The following is an 18,183-nucleotide window of genomic DNA, read 5'->3' as shown; positions in this document are numbered from 1 at the left end:
AAATGATTACAGTTATGTTGAATTTGGTCTATGAGAGTACTCTTTTACTCGTGTTTATAACTATGAAGAGTTAACAGTTTCAATTTAGTTTATTTACTTTAAACAGACCTTCCAGTAAAACTTTACTTCAACGCCTGTCTGTAGTAAGCTGCAAGGAAAATTCAGCCAATTTTTGTTCTGTCCCCTTTTCTTTTGAGGCTGGCTTAATTCTGTACAGTGCATCAAAGAATGTATCTGAAAAACTAATAGCATGCATAGTCCAAAGGAGTTATCCATGTCGCGTCACTTTTTCCAGATACATGTATTTAGGTATCTTAGCATTATCTAAGATTCAGAAAAGCCAATGTCTTCTTTGAAAACAGTTGAATAAGAAATTACAGTGATTGTGAAATAGCCTTTGCACTCTCCGGCCATGATGACTGCAACTTTTGCAGCTCTTGGAAACAGAATTGGGGAGTGTTTCAGTGATCTCTGCTTCATTTGCACAGGCATGTAGGGGTACGACTGAGTGTTGTCTCTTAGTTCCTTCGTTGTTAGCCATCAAAAAAGCAAATTGATGTTGCAACCCACTTTACCTTTTTTGAAAGAAAAAAAAAAGTTTGTTTAAAAGACTAAGACAAAGATCAAGAGTTCTGCAGACAATAAGAATTAACAACCCTTGTGTAAGTAGCACATCCCATGCCAAACAATCTGCTTCCCAGCTGAGGTGATGAGTATGGAGGCAAACTCTGAGAGTGAGTATGTCATGGGAATAGCAACTGTATGTTCTGACACCGGGAACAAGTGTTGGGAATGACTTCTTACAGGGAAAACAATAGACTAGAGATTCAAAAAAAGACCAGTGACAAAATGTCCACAGAAATGCAAGTTAACTGGTCTGACAAGTCTTGGATTTTAAAGACTTGTTGTATGTACATCTAGGCTCTAGTGGTACTGAATTTTTTTCTTACAGTCTTCTTGGCTTTCCTTTGTTCAGGTGAAAACAAAGATATCATCACATGAACTTCCCTTGACGTTTTCCTAATTATCTGTCTTTTAATCACGGTGAAGCATTCAGTCCTTTGGATATGATTCCCTATCACAGATGAGGATTAGCTAGGATGAGTGGAATTATCCTCTAAATGCTAGCCAAGACTGAGATTCCTTTAAAAGGATGTATTGAGTTCTTTGTCTTAACTTTTTTTGTATGTGCTATAAACCTTTAAGGAAAATAACACTGTCTCTTGGGTAGCCATTTTAAGTTAATATTCAGTCAGTGTCAAATTCAATTTAGCCTTGTTAGGAGCAATGGGAGTTACATCCAGTTGCAGCATGCAGACAGACTCTAAGAATGTGTGAACAGTGGTAGATGGAATTACCACAGAGGGAGAGTTATTAAGGCCTGTTTTGGTGTGTAAAACTGTTTTAAGCTGTGTTTAAGCACTTCATGGTCCATGCCAGAAATAATTAAAAACTCTTTTATTTTTGACTCTACAGAAGAGTAGGACCAGATCAAAATCCCATACCTGAATCCTTAACTATGGGATCTGTTGTATCAGGCCTTATAACAAAACTGTATGGGTCAGGCCAATCTAAGCCCTTGAATAAGAACAACTAGTGCTGCAGAATGTCTTTGCTAGCCAAGTAAAATATCTAGGAGTGAAATAACTCCCTACTTCCTCAGAGTAGTATGTAACTGTCAGGCTTGAGAGCACGGAGTTTATTTCTTTACAAGTTGCCTGATGTGAAACTGTTCAAGTTGTTACACTAAGCAGTCTGTTTTGCCTTTGATAGTCAGTCATCCTTTTGCTATGTTTTCTGCTTTCTGAGTAATTTAAGGGAAGAGAAAATTATTGTGAGCAGTTTATACATTACACTGAGTTCTCAGGGAAACTGCTTTCTCCTCCTGAAGCCTGTATGTTTTGCTGAGGTGTAGGATCTGACACTATGGGAGAAGATGAAATGGAGTGGGACTCTGTGTCCCAGTGACATTTCTTGTAATCTCTGCAGCAGAGTCCTTCTGTAGAGAACACAAATCGCTTTCCAACGCTTCCCAGTCATCTGAAATTCTCTCTGACGGGAGACTTGTGAAGAGAAGGAAAAGCTGCATACCTCTCTGCAGATACCTAAATCCTTTTGCACTTAATATTTTCTTTCAAATACTGCAGTAGTTGCATTATTGTGAGGCATAGTATTTTGTGTCAGCATCACAGAAGATTCCAGTGGTGTCACCCACTGCTATCACAATCATTATCACTCAGGCACTTACCAGCTTCCCAGCCAAACTTAGCTTGCTTTTCAGGACCTGGGGAGGAGGCAGGGAGAGCAGAGCTGGTGTTTGACAGCCTGCCCCTGGAAGTGTACATACACTCTTTAAGGCCTTATCACACAGTTATACCAGCCAAATACTTTCTTGTGTGTTGGGAAAAGGTGCAGTGACAGGAGCTGGCTGCCAGTATTTGGTGAGAGTGGATCAGGGAGAGAATCAGGTATTTGGTTGAAGCTGTGACGCTAAAAGATGCATACCCTGGAGTCTGATATTTAAGATGGCTGTGATGAAGAAATTATTGCCCTTTGTGATGCTGTTGTTTTATAAAGCCTAGATGGTAGAGTTTCTTATCATTAGAAAGATCTCTGGAAAGCAGCATTTGAAGAGGGAATATTATAGGAGCATACCTGCAAAATTTCTGTTATTTTTCTCTTCATTTCTTGAAGAGAACTTTTAAAGACTCAGAGTAGCAATCAATGCTGTCTTTAAAAAAAAAAAAAAAAAAAGAGTCCCCGGGTCTTTAATCTTTTTTTGTGCTCACTGGTGGCCAGGTCCTTTTGCTTTTGTCCAGCTTGACGTGGCATAAAACTGCCAGTGTTATGAGCTTCACAAACAAAAGTAGGCTTTGCTATAGCTTCAGTGTCAGAAAATAAACTCAGATACGCTTAAAATCCACTGAAAGTCAGGCAAAGTTTTTCTGGGGTTTTCAGTTCAATCACTACAGCCCTAGTCACTTAGGGAGCTTACAGAACAAGAACAGAGTAGAAGGAAGAGTCCTGCCTGCCTTTCATGTGGAAAAACCTGACTTCTTCATGTTTTTCAAGGCAACAGGACATGAAGTCGGGTTGTGTTGCCTAAGGCTGCTACATAGCAAAGGGATTTAAATGTAACCTCTGCATACAGAGAAAAGAAGTCCCTTAATTCATTCAATATTTTATTAGAAATCTCTTAATGCTGGTCTTATTCCTAAAGGGAAACATCTCAGAGGCTTTTGAAAGGCTGTATTTCATTATTTAATAATCTGTTTTCTGTAACAGAACTCCCTAGGTCTGCGCTGGTTCCACAGGCTGGAAATATCAACAGTCCAAGAACTGTTAAATAATTAACCTGTTGGTGCCTGTAAGTGTTAGGGTTTGAATCACTCATATTTTATTATCACAAACTGCTGGGGAAAGGTGTGAAAAAGATGATTTACTAGTTCTCTTTCAGGACAAAATGACTTCTATATAATGGCACAGTTTGAAACTCTATGATGTTTTGTTTAGAAAGTAACATTTGTAGAAGAATATTTGGGAGTGACTCTGTATATACCCAGCAGAAGAGTTTTACATGTTCTGGACTCACTATAATCCCTTCCTCAATTCAGAGGTCAAATGCAATTTTATAGAACTTTTGTATAACAAACTTTCTTAAGAGTTCCTGAGCATTAACGTTGATTGGAAAATATAGAGCAGTTTTTGGCTGTGGAACAGCACAACTCTGTACTAAGTATGTATGTGTAAGTGCTAATATTTGTGTTTGCACACGCCTGTGTGCGCACATACACAAACAGAATTTGCATGTGTCCTGTTTTCTAAATGGGGAAAATGTTTTTGAAGGTAACTGAAAACCAAATATTTTGGCCCACTAATCTTAACATGACTGTTAGACACTAAGGAGGAAGTAGACAATTTTGAACATACAGGAGCAGGCATAGACTGCTCTTAAATTCCAAGCAGATGGAGGCAGGCCTGACTGCTCAGGGGGTTTCTCATCCACAGATGACGCATGTCATGATTTTTCTTCTTCACAGAAAGAAAATAGAATTGGTTCTATCACAGTACCATGTAACTTGGAGGAGAACAAAGTCGTACAATCATGACTATTGTGCAAAATAACAGGAGTTCCAGAAAGAGTAAGAGGGCTTTTGTGAGCATTAATGACACGTCCTCCTAATTTAGCCCAGACCCAAAATAAGTACTGTAATTTAATACAAACCAGATTACTTTCTTTGTAGACAGTTTGAATTCTGTTGTTACATGCATTGAAATGGCAGGAAAATGTGCAAAATCAACGTAAAGCCAGACAGGAAATACTAGACTCTACTGAAGACTGTTCCTTATTCTGTTGTGTCTGACAGTAGGACAGTACTACCTTTCTGGATCCTTCAGCAAGCATCCTCAGTATTTATTAAGCTAAGATGTAGAAACAAGTGGCTAGAATTAATTTTTTTTTTTCTCCCCATTGGATCCATTTGTTTACTTTGGCTTTTTGAAATATTTTGGGACTCTTGTGGTCTGTAATGGGAAATCTGTCTGCATTCCCCTCAGCTTGTTTTTTTGCAGTGTTTACAAGCTTAGGCTGTATTGACATTGTTACTAGGGAGAAACAATCTTTTGGCAATGCTGAAGGCTTTAGCACTATTATGTATACGTGCAAAATTCAAACATACAAACAATACAGTAATTTTCAAAATCTTTGCTTTCTAACCAGTCACGAATTAAGAAATAGAACTAGAATTAGGCTCATCTCTGCCACTTCAGTTAGATCCATCTACATGTTGTATTTTAATTATTAAGTAGTTGCTAGTTTTGGCTACTAGCATGAAGATTTCAATAACTTAATGGGAAAAAATTACCTCTAATTTCTATTAAAAAAATTGCAAAAAGCTTCTTTTCAGATAATCAAGTATTTTAAAATAATTTTCCTCATGGCTTAGATTGACTAGACTTGCTGTTTTGATTTAAACATCTTGTTGACATATTGATGTGATTAGCTGTAGATGTTCATGGAGATATTCACAATGAGTCAATATCCTGTGAATTCAGCAGGCTGTGACTATTTTCTGCAATTGAGCAACGGTGAACAGCAAAATAAAACAAAGCTGTTAAGGAGAGCTGCAGGAGAGCTGCAAAGTAATCAAAAAGAGGCTCTTGCAATGAACACTCCTATTTTTTTTTTAGTATCTACAGTTCAATTATGAAGGATTATTTTTCTGAATTGCTAGGCATAATTGAAAGTATGAGTTTTGAAGCTAAAGAACTCGCTTACGTGATATCTTCTTGGTTCTTTTCTGAAAAACAAAGCCCTGCCTTGTGGTTTATTTTATAGTAGTTTAGTATTTTAACAAACTTCTGCTTTTCTATTTGCTTTTCTGAATGTGTTATAGCTTATTTAGTTGTACTTTTTCTATGCTGGAGGGAGAGAAATGAGACTTCTACAATGGAGCTTAAATCTCGAACTATCTTTCCTACACAAATAAAGTAAGAATCCTCTTCCATCACTTTTATTTTGCATCCCAAGGCTTTGCTTCTGGGTGTTGCTGTTTTTCATGGAAGAGACTTTTTTAGCTGTGCACTAGGTAGTGAGGAAATTACTGTAATCTATCTGCCCTCCCAGCTTCTTGCTGAAGTGGGCAGGCTTCCTTTTAACAGTTAGCAGTCTAAATATCAAAATCTCCTTTTTGTTAGCAAAAGCTTCTTATTGAAGACCATTCATTTGACTAACAAGACTCTCGGTGCTAAAATTTGCTGATTTGTCTTAGTGAGATAATTCAACATTGTAGCACCAGTAGAGGATAAAACCAACTACATGGCCTAGCAAGTGATTTCCAGTTCTGAAAGACCTGAGTTATGTTTATGTATTCCATTAACTTTAATCTGAGAGAATTCAATACACCATGTTGTATTATATTGAAGTATTAGGGTGCAGGAATTTTTTTTTTTTTTCTAAAGTGTTTCTAGTTTGATGTATTGACAGTATTTGCTTTAATTCTTGAGATGAATCAAAAGTGCATATTCTAAAACAGTAAGCAGACTAAGGACAGGATGAAAGCTTATGACATAGTGATTTCATTTGAGAGTACTGCTTCAATATTTTTCTCTTTAAGTAAGACAAACTTTTTCTGTTTGGTTTTTTTATAATTGTTAAAGAGTTCTGTCCCCAGCAACCTAACTAAAATAAATCAAAACAGTTACTTGCATGTGCTGTATTATAACCACAACAGATGACTTATTTTAATGGCATTTCTTCCTCTCTTTTGAGGAGAAATGGTACTGTGAGCAATGAAGGATCTTTTCAAATAGTAATAAGATAAATAATCAGTTCCAGGTAAGCAACTTCAATCCATCTGATGTTCAACAGAGAAAACATGCATACAGGTAGTTATCATAGGGTAGATAAGCTGTGGTAGCATATCAGATTTTCTGCCCTGTGCGCTTGCACTCTGTTGCGAATGTGATGCAACTTACCTTCCTTTCTGTCTTTATTCTGGGGATAAAAAGACATTAATAATGACTTTGTAAGAAGCTGCTGCCAGTTTTACATCAGTAGGTATATTCAATATTGTTTGAATTAATCTCTGAAAAGCAGACGGAAGAAATAAAGAGTTCACCATGAATAAGTATTCTTATAATAATAAACGTGTGAATATGAATGATGTAATGCATCTTATTCTTTAGAATTAACATTTCCATTTGGAGTTAACAGGCAGTTAAATGTGAAATTTGAGGCAGAAATTAAACCAACATGCTGCTAGAATACTTTTCTCTGTTGCAACAACTCCCATTTTCTTCTTAAAAATCCAGTTTATAAATTATTTTAGATGTCGCAAAAGGCTTTGGACAAATAGCTGTTAAATCCCTGCATTAATCTTCGTAATTTTCATGTTGTTAGCTTAGCGTCTCCCACAGAATTAATCTTAGCATCACTCTGCACCTTGCTTTAGAGAGTATATTTGCATTAAAAAGACTTAAAAATCCATCCATTACACCTGAAATTTAACTGTATCTCTAAATAAGTGGGCAAATCAAATGAACTACTTGATGCTTCTTAAATTCAATACGTATTGATATTTATTTATTTTGTTCCCTGTTTTAAAACACTTCTGAATGAATTCATTAATTTATAATTAACCTATTACATATTCTTTAACTGTTCAATTATTTAATTTAAACTATTATCTATAATTTAACCTATATATTTCAATTAGCTAATTATCAATTAATATTAATTTTCCTCATTAATAAAATTAATCAGCTTTTGATCATTGGTTTTCTACATACTATGAATTTCCAGCAACCGCTGTGCATTTTCACTGCGCATTTTTTAATACACTGCACTTCATCAGTAACAGATCCAGTGTTTCCTTCCATAATGATGTTATGTCATCCATAATGATGTCCATAATCCCCACCTGGGAATTTTTATTGCTTATTCATAACAAAGCTGTTTTCAACTATAGTTTCAGCAATTTTGCTCTCACTAACATAAACACTGCAATATTTTCTTTCCTCTGAAACAGGAATGAATGTCATAGTTATAAGAAAGGTTTACCCCATAAGGGTTTGCTCTACATAAATTTTTCTTGGGAAAGGACACTGAGCTATGAAATACTTCCTTTTTTCTTTTCAGATATCTTTTTAAGCATGTTGCTTTTGCATATTTAGTAAGGAGCAGGGTTTGTTTTGAGCTCAGTATTCCGAAGGCAGATTGTTGAAAGATTTGAAGAGATTTGAAGAGATTCTATTAAATTGTCCTTTAAAAAAATCTTTATGGAAAATTTGACCTTCACCAAATTCCGTTTTTAGATTTCAAATAGGGACAGAATGATTATTTCATCTATTTTCTAGTTCTTTCTAAAGTTGTCTAGTGCCTTGGCCAAATCAATTCCTTCCTTCTATTCATTTTTTCCTCTTTGTCCAGGATGACAGCTAAATTGCTAGAATGTACTAGGAAGCATAAATTTGGAAGATCAGTGAGGAAAAATTATGGGTTGAGATGAGTAGGTAACATAAACAGGAAAGAAAAATGAAGGGAGTTTATCACAAGACTGTGCAAAGCATATTGGCACTGTTGCAGGCATTGAGGATGTAGTCAGAAACTACTGGACAGCAAAGGGATACAAGTAGCCTACATTTTGTTCACAGTTCTGCTGACTCCCAGCTCTTTGAGGTGAGACTGCTGGCGAGACTCTCTTAAGTGGGTTTACACACAGTGCCTCTGTTGGAATGGCTCAGGCAGAACGTACAGAATGTCTGAAACTTTTGACCATCTTACTCTGCCTAATCTCATTATTTAAAACTCAATTAACATTAGTACTTGACTCGAGTGTTTAAGTTTAATTAGCACTTTCTCCTCTAAATATTATAGAGCTGTGAGGAGAGCAACCACTTCAGGCCAACACTCCACTTCAGGTAAAGCAGTAAAATATAGGTGGTAAGGAAGCAGCGAAAGCATATTATGTCTAAAACAAGGCACACAACTTGAAACTGAGTGCAAGTTTTTTGAAACTTCTGTTTACACTTTTTGGAGACTATCCTTATTAGGATTAGAATTCTTAATAGGATTATCATGCTAGAAGTGTGGCAATCGACTTTTTTTTAAATTGTTGAGTATTTTTAGTTCTCCGTGGCATATCTACTTCTGTTTGGCTGATGCTTTTGCATATTTTTGAAAAGAAACTAAATTATAAATGTCTGCAACATTCCCCCTTGCACTAATATGAATTCATCAAGCAGGTTACAGGTTATGTTTTCATTATTTTGGAGGGTGAGAAGATGCTCAAAAACCAACTGGCTTTTCTATTGTGTGAGGCACAGGGTTTCTGCAAATCCACATCACCGTAGGGAACATTTGAAGAATTCACCCATTCCTAGATGGTTCATTTCTGGATCAGACCAATGGTAGACAGGTAACAGGAACACAAATTACTTCCATTATACAATTTTAATAAATTCGATCCAAATACAACTGTTCCTGCAGTCTGTCCAGCAGAAAAAAAGAAATCCCAAGCCAAATGCTGAACAGAAATGCCAGTAGCTGTGATTAATTATAATTCATTTCAGATAAGAAACAAATATATGACCTAAAGGAAAATAAAGCTTCAGACTATGTCATTAGGATAAAAAAATAATCCCATTTGTATTATTAACTATAGATTGAGCAGGAAATTCCCAGGTGTAATAAATGAAGTTACAAGCCTGCAGTTGTTCAAAAAAAATTAGAATGGAATGATGTAGTAAGTCTTGCAAAATATATCCACTAAAAGACTATTTCTGTGATTCTAAATGCTTATCTAGAGAAAACTCAGAAAGTAGATTTTATTTTTTCACACACACAGAAAAGTACTAAGAACTGCCTTATCAATAGGAAAGTCAATTCACTGTTATGGTAACTCTCTTGCTTACAGTAGACTGCCAAACAAATTGCTGCTTTCCTATTGTTGAAGAATGTCTTCAGTTTGAGAGAAGTTAATTTTTGTTTCCAGGCTGAACTCCATGTTCAAAATTATTTGAATAGTTCTGCCCTTTCCTGTGTCTTATTTTCTCACTTCTATTCCTCTACTTTTATAATACAAACCCTCTTTTTGCTTGCTTTGCTTTTACCCTTCAAGTCTACATGAAATGATAATAAATATTCCCTTCTTGTCTGCTCTATGGGAGACCCATCTCTATGAGATGAAAATAAAACATCCTTCCTCAGTACCAAAATATATATTTTTATATATATATATATATATTTTTTTTTTTTTCTTCCCTGCTCAAGCCAAATGCTTTCTAAAGACTTAAGTCTCATTGTTTTAGCACCTGCAGTGCCATAAAAGGATTCATGTCTGCTGTTATTCTACTAACCACAGACTGTGGGATGTAAAATAGTAATAGATCCGTGAATGTCAGAGGTAACGATGCTATAAAAGTGAATTTGATCATCTTTTCTCTATTCCTAATCTCAGAAGATCCTTTCCTTAAATTATGTTGCCACTTCCTCTCTCCTTTTCCTCTCCTATTTATTTATTTAGTCACTTACTTATGAAATATAACATGAAATCATGTTATCCAACTGGTTTCTGGTAAAAGTAAAATTATTTGGTAGATTTAAAATAGTTCTGCCATCTACGAGCAGTGAGATCTATATCTATTGATGTGTACCATTTAAAACAGTAACAGAAACTACAGAGCTTAGTGTTGTGGTATCTGAACACATACGTGGTATCTCCCATGAATGTAGATTCTAATTTGGTATTTTTTGTTTTTTTACTGTAAATTTTTCATACAAAAGAATAAAGTTTTCTAAAATACAGAGAAAATAGGCAGTAGTGAACATACATTATTTGCTATTCTGAATGTTTTTGTTGTGTTTTCCATAACTGATGACTAAGAAAGGTTAAAAGTGCAGAGACTGGAAGTTTCAGAAGTTGTTATCAGTGAGTGAGAGCAGGTTGCAGTGCCGTGCCTAGATACATAGCAACGGAGAAATCATTTCAAACAACACACAGAATACTAGACACGAGTGAAAGCAGAGGAGGAGTGGCTTTTGCCATGCTGGTTGCCAAACCCCAGCTCCTGTGCACCCATGAAAGGAATGTACACCAGGGGAGTGTCCATTCTAAATAAGCCAGCTCCTCATGTTGCCTGGAAGGTTGTGCCAAGAGAAGAGAGGAAGAATGTATCATCTCCATTTTATACTTGCTCCTGGAGCCATTAAATGGAAAATTTTGATTAAGATCTGAGGTAATGTCCGAATTTGAACAATGCCTCTTGACATTAGCATGCACCAGAACTCATCTGCACCATTTAACAATCTTCTAGCTAAAGGGCCTTTTTAATTGTTAATCGCTAATTAGTAGGAGAAGCAGTATGAGTGTATGCATAACTGAATTTGAGCACGTAGACAACTCTGTCAATGCCAGCTTGACCCGAAGAATTCCATGTGGGCAGCCCACGAGTGACTCCCAGAGGTGTCCATTAAATGTTGTCCACCTGCTGCTAGTTCTGTGCTTTCCTTAGTGAAGTCTGTCCTTGTAAGCGTGGTGTGTGATACCAGACATCTGTGTCCCTGCTTTGATGAGGGTGCCAGGAGGATTACATTGCACTGTCATTGCTGGTGTCTTGCCCAAGAACCTAGTCTGAGGTGATTGTTGATGTCTGCTGAGTCTGCTACTCAGATTAACGAAGAAGAAAGAAGCGATATCTGAGTGACATCTGAAATTCCAGCTATCTAAGATTCCACACCTAGAGATTATTTGTTCTGATCTTGTAAAAATAAGAGGCTTATGTGGACTACTAGATTAAATATTAAGGGCCAGATCCTTCATTGCGCTACACTAGTATCAGTATTCTGACTACATGTTTGAGTAATAAATTTCTTCTGACAGCATAGAAGCTGATATGCAACCTCTGACACTGGGCTCCCATGCTGTTTCTTATGTCACAAATGATGACAATTTCCAGAAACAGTGACTAGCAGCAGCAAGAGACTCTGCAATATTCACTTAATTGCGTTCCGCGTTTTCAGATATAATTTACAGTTTGAAAATGTTGAATAATGAGTGTCCTGACATGAGCTCCCAGTATTCTGTAGCAAGGGAAACTACTGGGAACAGAAAAGTTTTTCTTTTAAGATTCAACAAAAACAGTCCCTTACTGTGTGACAGAAGCAAGCTGCACCTAACCTGCCAGTGATTCAGCATGTTTTTCTAAATTCAAACTGGGTTGCGGACTAAAGTTTGCAGTAGGGACTCAAACCCTGCAGGGAAACACCAGAGGCTCAAGATTTTCTCCCAGCATCCATCGTGGAGCCAGGTGGGGAGCCAAATGTGTAGCAAAACACTCTCTGTACTAAAATATCATAACAAATGGCTTCAGGGCACACAGAGAGAGGCCAATCCACAGTATTAATTAGCCTGAAAATAATTAGCAAAATATTGCTAAAAAATTGTAAGCGGCATGATTGAGAGCTGGATGAGTTTTTGAACTCGGCAATATGAAAACCCATGTGTAATAGCAGTGAATTTGATGCACGCTGTGAGGTTTCAGTGACTAGAAGACCAGTTTTGATTGGAAGAGATAAACGTAGTATAAAATATAATTTGCTGTAGAAATTAAAGGCTCTGGACATGATGTGTTTTTTTGTTTTTTTGTTTTTTTTTTTTTCTTCCCATCACTGAGACCTTACTCTTTAATAGAATTAGTCAAGTTAATTACAGTAAGCATTTCCCTGAATTCGGCTATTTTTGTAGGCAGAAGATGTTTTGGAGTGGATCATTAATTTTTCAAATGCATTCATTATAAAAAGTTTTGGACAAGTATTCTGGTCTAGGTGTTGGCACATGGATCATTCATGAATAGCCTGTTCTTAGATTTACTTCCTTTTGCTTTTGCTTCAGTGGAATTAATAAAATCAACTAAAACATCTTATGAAGCTGCCATCATCAGCTGCTTTTCCCAAATGGACTTACTGGTTATTTTGAAAAATTTCTAAATGTCAAATGTCCTTTCTGTTATTTCATTTACACTTATATTAGTATCATGTGTCATTTCAGTGTGATATTCTCTTGAGAAAGAGTTACTTGACTAAAAGTTTGTCCAAAGTGGGATGTGTTGCAATGAGTTTTTCAACATGTTAATTCAGTGTAAGTAGTTAATTAAACTCCTGTTACATCTGAGAAAATAATTCAACTTTTAACTTCTTCCTGAGAAATGCTTGGAAAGTTTTATTCTTCAAGGACCAGTGCAAAGTTTAGGTGACAGTTCTTGGCAAAATAAAATGTAACAGGATTTACTTTTTGTAATTCTTTAATCTTCTGTGATGGCACATAATGGTGAATGGTTTCAGCCAAATTTCACACTAATTTTTTGAATCATAAACCAAAATATGGCACAGTGACTGTATTTAGGAGTAGTCATGTATATTCTTTTGGGCAATGGAAGAGGTGTTGTTTATCTAATGTTTAATAGGTCTTTGTCTAGGGAACAGCAGAATTCTTCAAGGCCCAGCTGTTAGTTTTTCAGTTTAAGTCTAGAAAACTATGATGTACTCAAATGCTTTGACTTTGTCACATTATAAATGTTGAAACTATGGGATCTAAAACAATATTTTAATTGCAAAATATTGAGAAAGATGTTTAAATTAAAGAGGGTTTTTGTTTGTTTGTTTGTTTAAAGTTAGAGAGGGTCTGTTTTGACGGTTTGCATATACGGTTACATTTGTGTTGGATTACCTTTATTGTACACTGCAAATTTTCAGTTTGGACTGAACTCTCAAAACAAGTCAAATATTTTTCTATGCATATATGTTATTTATGTGAGATTTATCCATTCTCCTGTGGTAAAGAATGTTTGTTTGCTACTTGGTAATCTTGAGGCGGCATGATTTTTAAATACATGGTCAGTAACCACATGCATTTTTAAATGGATGCAAGCATTTTGTGGGGATATCTTTTTAAGAATAAAAGCCTAAAATATGACATTTGTGCTAACGTGCAAAACATGTATCTTATTTCTGTTGCCTGCCACCTGTGACCTAATAACATTTACTTAAAAATTATACAAGCAATGCAGAAGTAAACAAAATACTTGGCACGTAGAAAGCTTCTTTTATCCAAAGACTATAAAGCTGTTTACAAAAAAATGCTGAAAAATCTAGGTCTCAAAGCATCACTTGTTCATCTGCTAAATAAGGGGGTGCTTTTCCATTCAGAAAGTATTTTATGTTTGTGCAAAATTATTGAAAAAAGTGAGCAATGTTTCAATGCCTTTTGGCTCCACAAAGTTTTTGTGACCCTAAAGAAAATGCTTGCAGAGTGGCTACTATCTTATGAAGATGTTGCAGGTGTTCATATTCTGCGATATAACGTTGTCCCCTCAGTGCTGTGATGTCCTAATAACATAGAGAGTTGTTGTGTCTACAGCCAGATATGTTCACTGAAAAAGGCTTTAAGGTAGGAGTGAGAAAAACTTGCTTCCATTCCAGAATCTGTCACTGTCTTCTTTCTGGCCCAAAATTTCTTTCCATTCCTCTTTCACTTCACTCACAAAGCCCTTAGAGCTTCTCTTGCAGATAGTTTATACAGAATATAGTAGATTAAGATTGATTAAGACCTCAATTTGAACTCTCACAGAGCAGTATCCATGGCTAACAGTTTTTAATCTCTCCAGCTGCTTTGAGTTATGCTTCCCACTGTAGATGGTCTTGGCCTAGAATCAACTTTATGTGTATTCATTACAAGTAATGAACAGCATAACAACATAGCAGCAATTTGTATCTGGGCATGGAATCTTTAATGTGAGTTATTAACTCTGATAATAAACTTAGAGGACTCTAAGGGGTCCTGTAGCCCATCAGCATAGGCTACTGCGTCTGCATAGGCACATCCAGTTCTTCTTTGTTCTCTCAAGTGGCTTTCAATGCCGTATTGATGAACAAAGTATAAAGAGAGGCTGCTCACTTCACGCAGCATTCAGTGATCCGATCCCAGTAGTATTCAAGACCAAAGACATCTTTTAAAAGACCTGAGATGAAGATGAGTTGATGACTTTGGTCTTTCTACATGACTGTCTTCTTTTTTCTTTTCCTCTTTTTTTTTTTTTTTTTTTTTTTTTTAATGGTGTTTCTCTCTGCTCACTCTTGACATCTTGACTGTAAAAAATGTAACTTGTGATCATGAAACCTGTTGTCTTGGAACTACCTCAGGATCAGAGCAGCATAAAAGCAATCATTTAGGGAAAACCTGAAATGTGAAAAGTAGGAAAAATGGAATCAAACAATGCAATCCAAGCAAGAGTAAGGCTGTCTGGATTTTAGCTCATCATCCTACTGGCAATAGAGATAAACAAATCCCCCATTCCCATTATAAGATTATGCCCTTATCCTTCCATGGAAACCTACGTGTTAGACGCAGTACCAGGCCTGATTTTATGAGATGCGTGCCAGTATGCCTGGACGGAAAGCAGACATACAAACCATTGTACATAGGTCAGTGCTGTAACCTGCTCTGGGAAAGGATGTAAGGTTGTATGATGTGACATAGCCCTGCTGTAGACCGTACAGTTTCTGCTAGTAATGTAGGTAACTGCTTAATTGTGATTTCCCAAGCCATTCACAAAGTCAGCATTTAACCTGCTAAGGCTAACTTTCTGAATCACTGAGCAAAGTGAAAAGTGTCAAAGGCTTTGCTGAAGTCTGAGTATGTCAGCAGCCTTTCCTTTATCCACCAGGCCTGATTTTCTCATAGAAAGAGATCAGGTTCGTCAAGCAGGACCTGCCTTTCATGAACCCATGCTGGCTGGACCTGATCCTCCAGTTGTGCTGTGTGTGATGTGTGATCTCACTCAAAATGATCTGCTCCATAACTTTCCTGGCATTGAGATCAGGCTGACAGGCCTGTAGATCCCTGAATCCTCCTTTTGTGACTATTCTTGTAGATTACTATCAAATGCAGACTTTAGAGCAATTAGTTTAATTAAATGAATTTCAAAGCACTTTCACATCAGATTTTTACCTACATTTCATCAAATGCTCCACAGAATTTCCACAATATGCTAGTTTCTTAGCTGGCGTATGTTAATAATTTCATTGATTTCAATAGAACTGAGCTGTTTTTACAAAAGAGCAGCTATTTTATTTCATGACTGTTTAAGCTTAAGAAAAAGCTGGTAAGGGTATAGCAAGCTCTTCAGAGCTTTGAATGTAAATCTAATGAGCAAATACTGAATAATATCCTGACATATTATGAATGGTTATGTAGAATTTGTTGGAATTTCCTAAAACATCACATGAAGGTCATTTCACATAGTGGCTGAAGTAAATTTCAAGCAATCTGTGCGCATGTGGAAAGTATATATATCTATAGTTGTGCTCTGAAGAAGAAGAAGAAGAGTGATGCTGCCAAAAAAAAAAAAAAAATTGTTTTCAGAAGGACTTTTTTGGATGGAATTAGGGTTGGTTGAGAGACCAAATGTAGAACTGTAGATTAAGTGAGGATGTAAAGGGGCTGCCAAGGAAACCAGAAGTCTATACATAGAGTTCAGTTTGCATAGAGGTTGGTATAAGGACAGAATCTACAGCTGTGGTTGGATCAAGGCTACATGGGGGCTGTTAAAGGAAGGAGCAAACTGGAAAAAAAGTTCTCTTGCAAGAACTTCATATGGGACTTGACGTGAGTTTTACCATTCAACATTTAGTGTTCCGTTCCAACCTATATTATTCTATGATAATGTATTGACTCTGGGAAACAGTGTGGAAGGAAACACAGAAAATCTCCCTGGCTTCAGTTCAAGTTTAAAATACAAACTTAAGGATTATTTTCCCATGATCTTCTCAACATGAAAGACTGATGCAGCACTGCGTTGGCTACTATCCAGTCTAGATGGGAGGTAAATTATATTGCTCTTCCTGTAATACAGCTTTCATCACTGGTGTCACCAGACCATCTTCTCTTGAGAGCTGAAGTCAGCCAAGTGCAACCATAAACCCTGCAAGAAGCTGACATTCACAAACTAGTCTTCCCACTCTTTTCTGCCTCAACATTTCCCCCCTTGTTTTCTGAATTTCCTCCTTGTCCCAGACATCTCCAGGCTAGACGAGCCTTTGCTGTGGTGAACTAACTAACCCCTTTGGGCATGGAGAAGACAAAACAGTTGTCTGCTTCAGCTTGCAAACAGATGTATGATGAGTCTTTGCTGTACCAAAAATTGAACTATTGATTCTAAACACCTGGGACATAGTGCCTGGGAGCTGAGAATGCAATGTGCTGAATGGCTGAGCCACTTCTTCCTGAGAAGGCCCTCCGGGAGTCAGCTAACAGGTAATTTTGTGGCCCCATTCAGGAAGTCTGTCTGACGTGTCAGACCTACCAGTCACTGATTTGTCAGCCAAACTTATTGCTGTCATTCAGCAAGAATTGTATTAGCTCTTAGGAAATCTGTTCTCACCTATAAGTTTGTAGCTTTCTCTATAAATTGAGAATTTTTTAGAGGTAAGGGCATAGAATAAAATATTTCATGAAGTACTAAGTGCTAAATATTTTCATTTTGCCCATTTCAAGGCCAATTTAAACATGACAGAATTAAGTTGATCTGTTTTGCCTTCCTAATAAATACTGCTAGCTATAGCATAATAAATGGTAGGGCTGTAAGCCAAGCAAGGCGACTGGAGGAATGTTTTGTTTAGACTATTACAATAGCCAGTTCAGCATCATGGTAGGAATCTAGTAAGTTAGGAGAGAGCTGAACTGACAGCGCTACCATTCGAGTAAAGATTTTCTTAAATGATTGAGCCAAAGGCTGATTATTCTTGTCTCTATTTTACTCTTCTACATTTGATCTACTTGGGTATTTACTTCATTCTTTTTCTGGAGTTACTCCCAAGTGCTCTTTGAGAAGTCACTTCATTCTCTATGCTCTTTCTGTAAAAGAGTGACCATGGTTCCTACTTCTCTCTCTTGTGCCCCTAGCTTTCCAACGCTTCCAGAGAGCTTTCAATACATTTTGTTTTATTGACAGTAAGACCAGCAACTTTATAACTACACAGAGAACAAAGCACATTTAACTTATGAGCTTATTAACTTGCATCTAGTTCAGCAAGAAACGAACTACAAGAAGCATTTTGCTGCAGGTCTAAAGAGGCTTGTGATTGGGTAACTGTGGGGGAAGAATAAGTACCATCTTGCTGTGCAGAGCAGTGTGCCCTACTTCCAGAACATGGCCACCTTTTTATCATGTAAGAAGGTCAGTTTTTTATTCTTTTCAAGCTCTTAGTTTCTCCATTCAAATGACTAATGCACTGTTGACAAAACTGAATTTTGTTACTATTTCTGTATCCGGGAATTTGTTTTCCTAGCTTTCAGCTCCTCCTCAGTACACAAGAATATGGAAAACAAAACAAAACAAAAACCTCAGAATCATGGAAATTAGGTTAGATTTGTGGTAACTATGTATATTACAAAACTGTGTTCATAGCCTGTAAGTAATATCCTAGTTCATGTAATCTTTGTCAGAAAGGTTAGGATGAAGAACTTGTATCTGAAATGTTGAACCATTTTACTGGTGAAGATTTACCAAGAGAAGGAATGAGGAAAGACTTTACTCCCTCATATTTTACTATTGATTATTTATAAGTATAAGCTTCCCCTGCTATACGTCTTCATGCCTATATGCATTCATAAGAGTTTTCACCAT

General features: G+C 36.6%; 1 protein-coding gene across 9 annotated transcripts in view; it reads left to right on the top strand.

The window, feature by feature from the left end:
- Nucleotides 1-18,183, top strand: part of TTC29 (tetratricopeptide repeat domain 29) — a 365,054-nt gene that overhangs the window by 90,675 nt on the left and 256,196 nt on the right. The window lies entirely within an intron of this gene.

Source organism: Lagopus muta, chromosome 4, assembly GCF_023343835.1.
Source record: "Lagopus muta isolate bLagMut1 chromosome 4, bLagMut1 primary, whole genome shotgun sequence".
NCBI lineage: Eukaryota > Metazoa > Chordata > Aves > Galliformes > Phasianidae > Lagopus > Lagopus muta.
The sequence above is the reverse complement of the archived record's forward strand: the minus strand, read 5'-3'. Positions and strand labels throughout refer to the sequence as shown.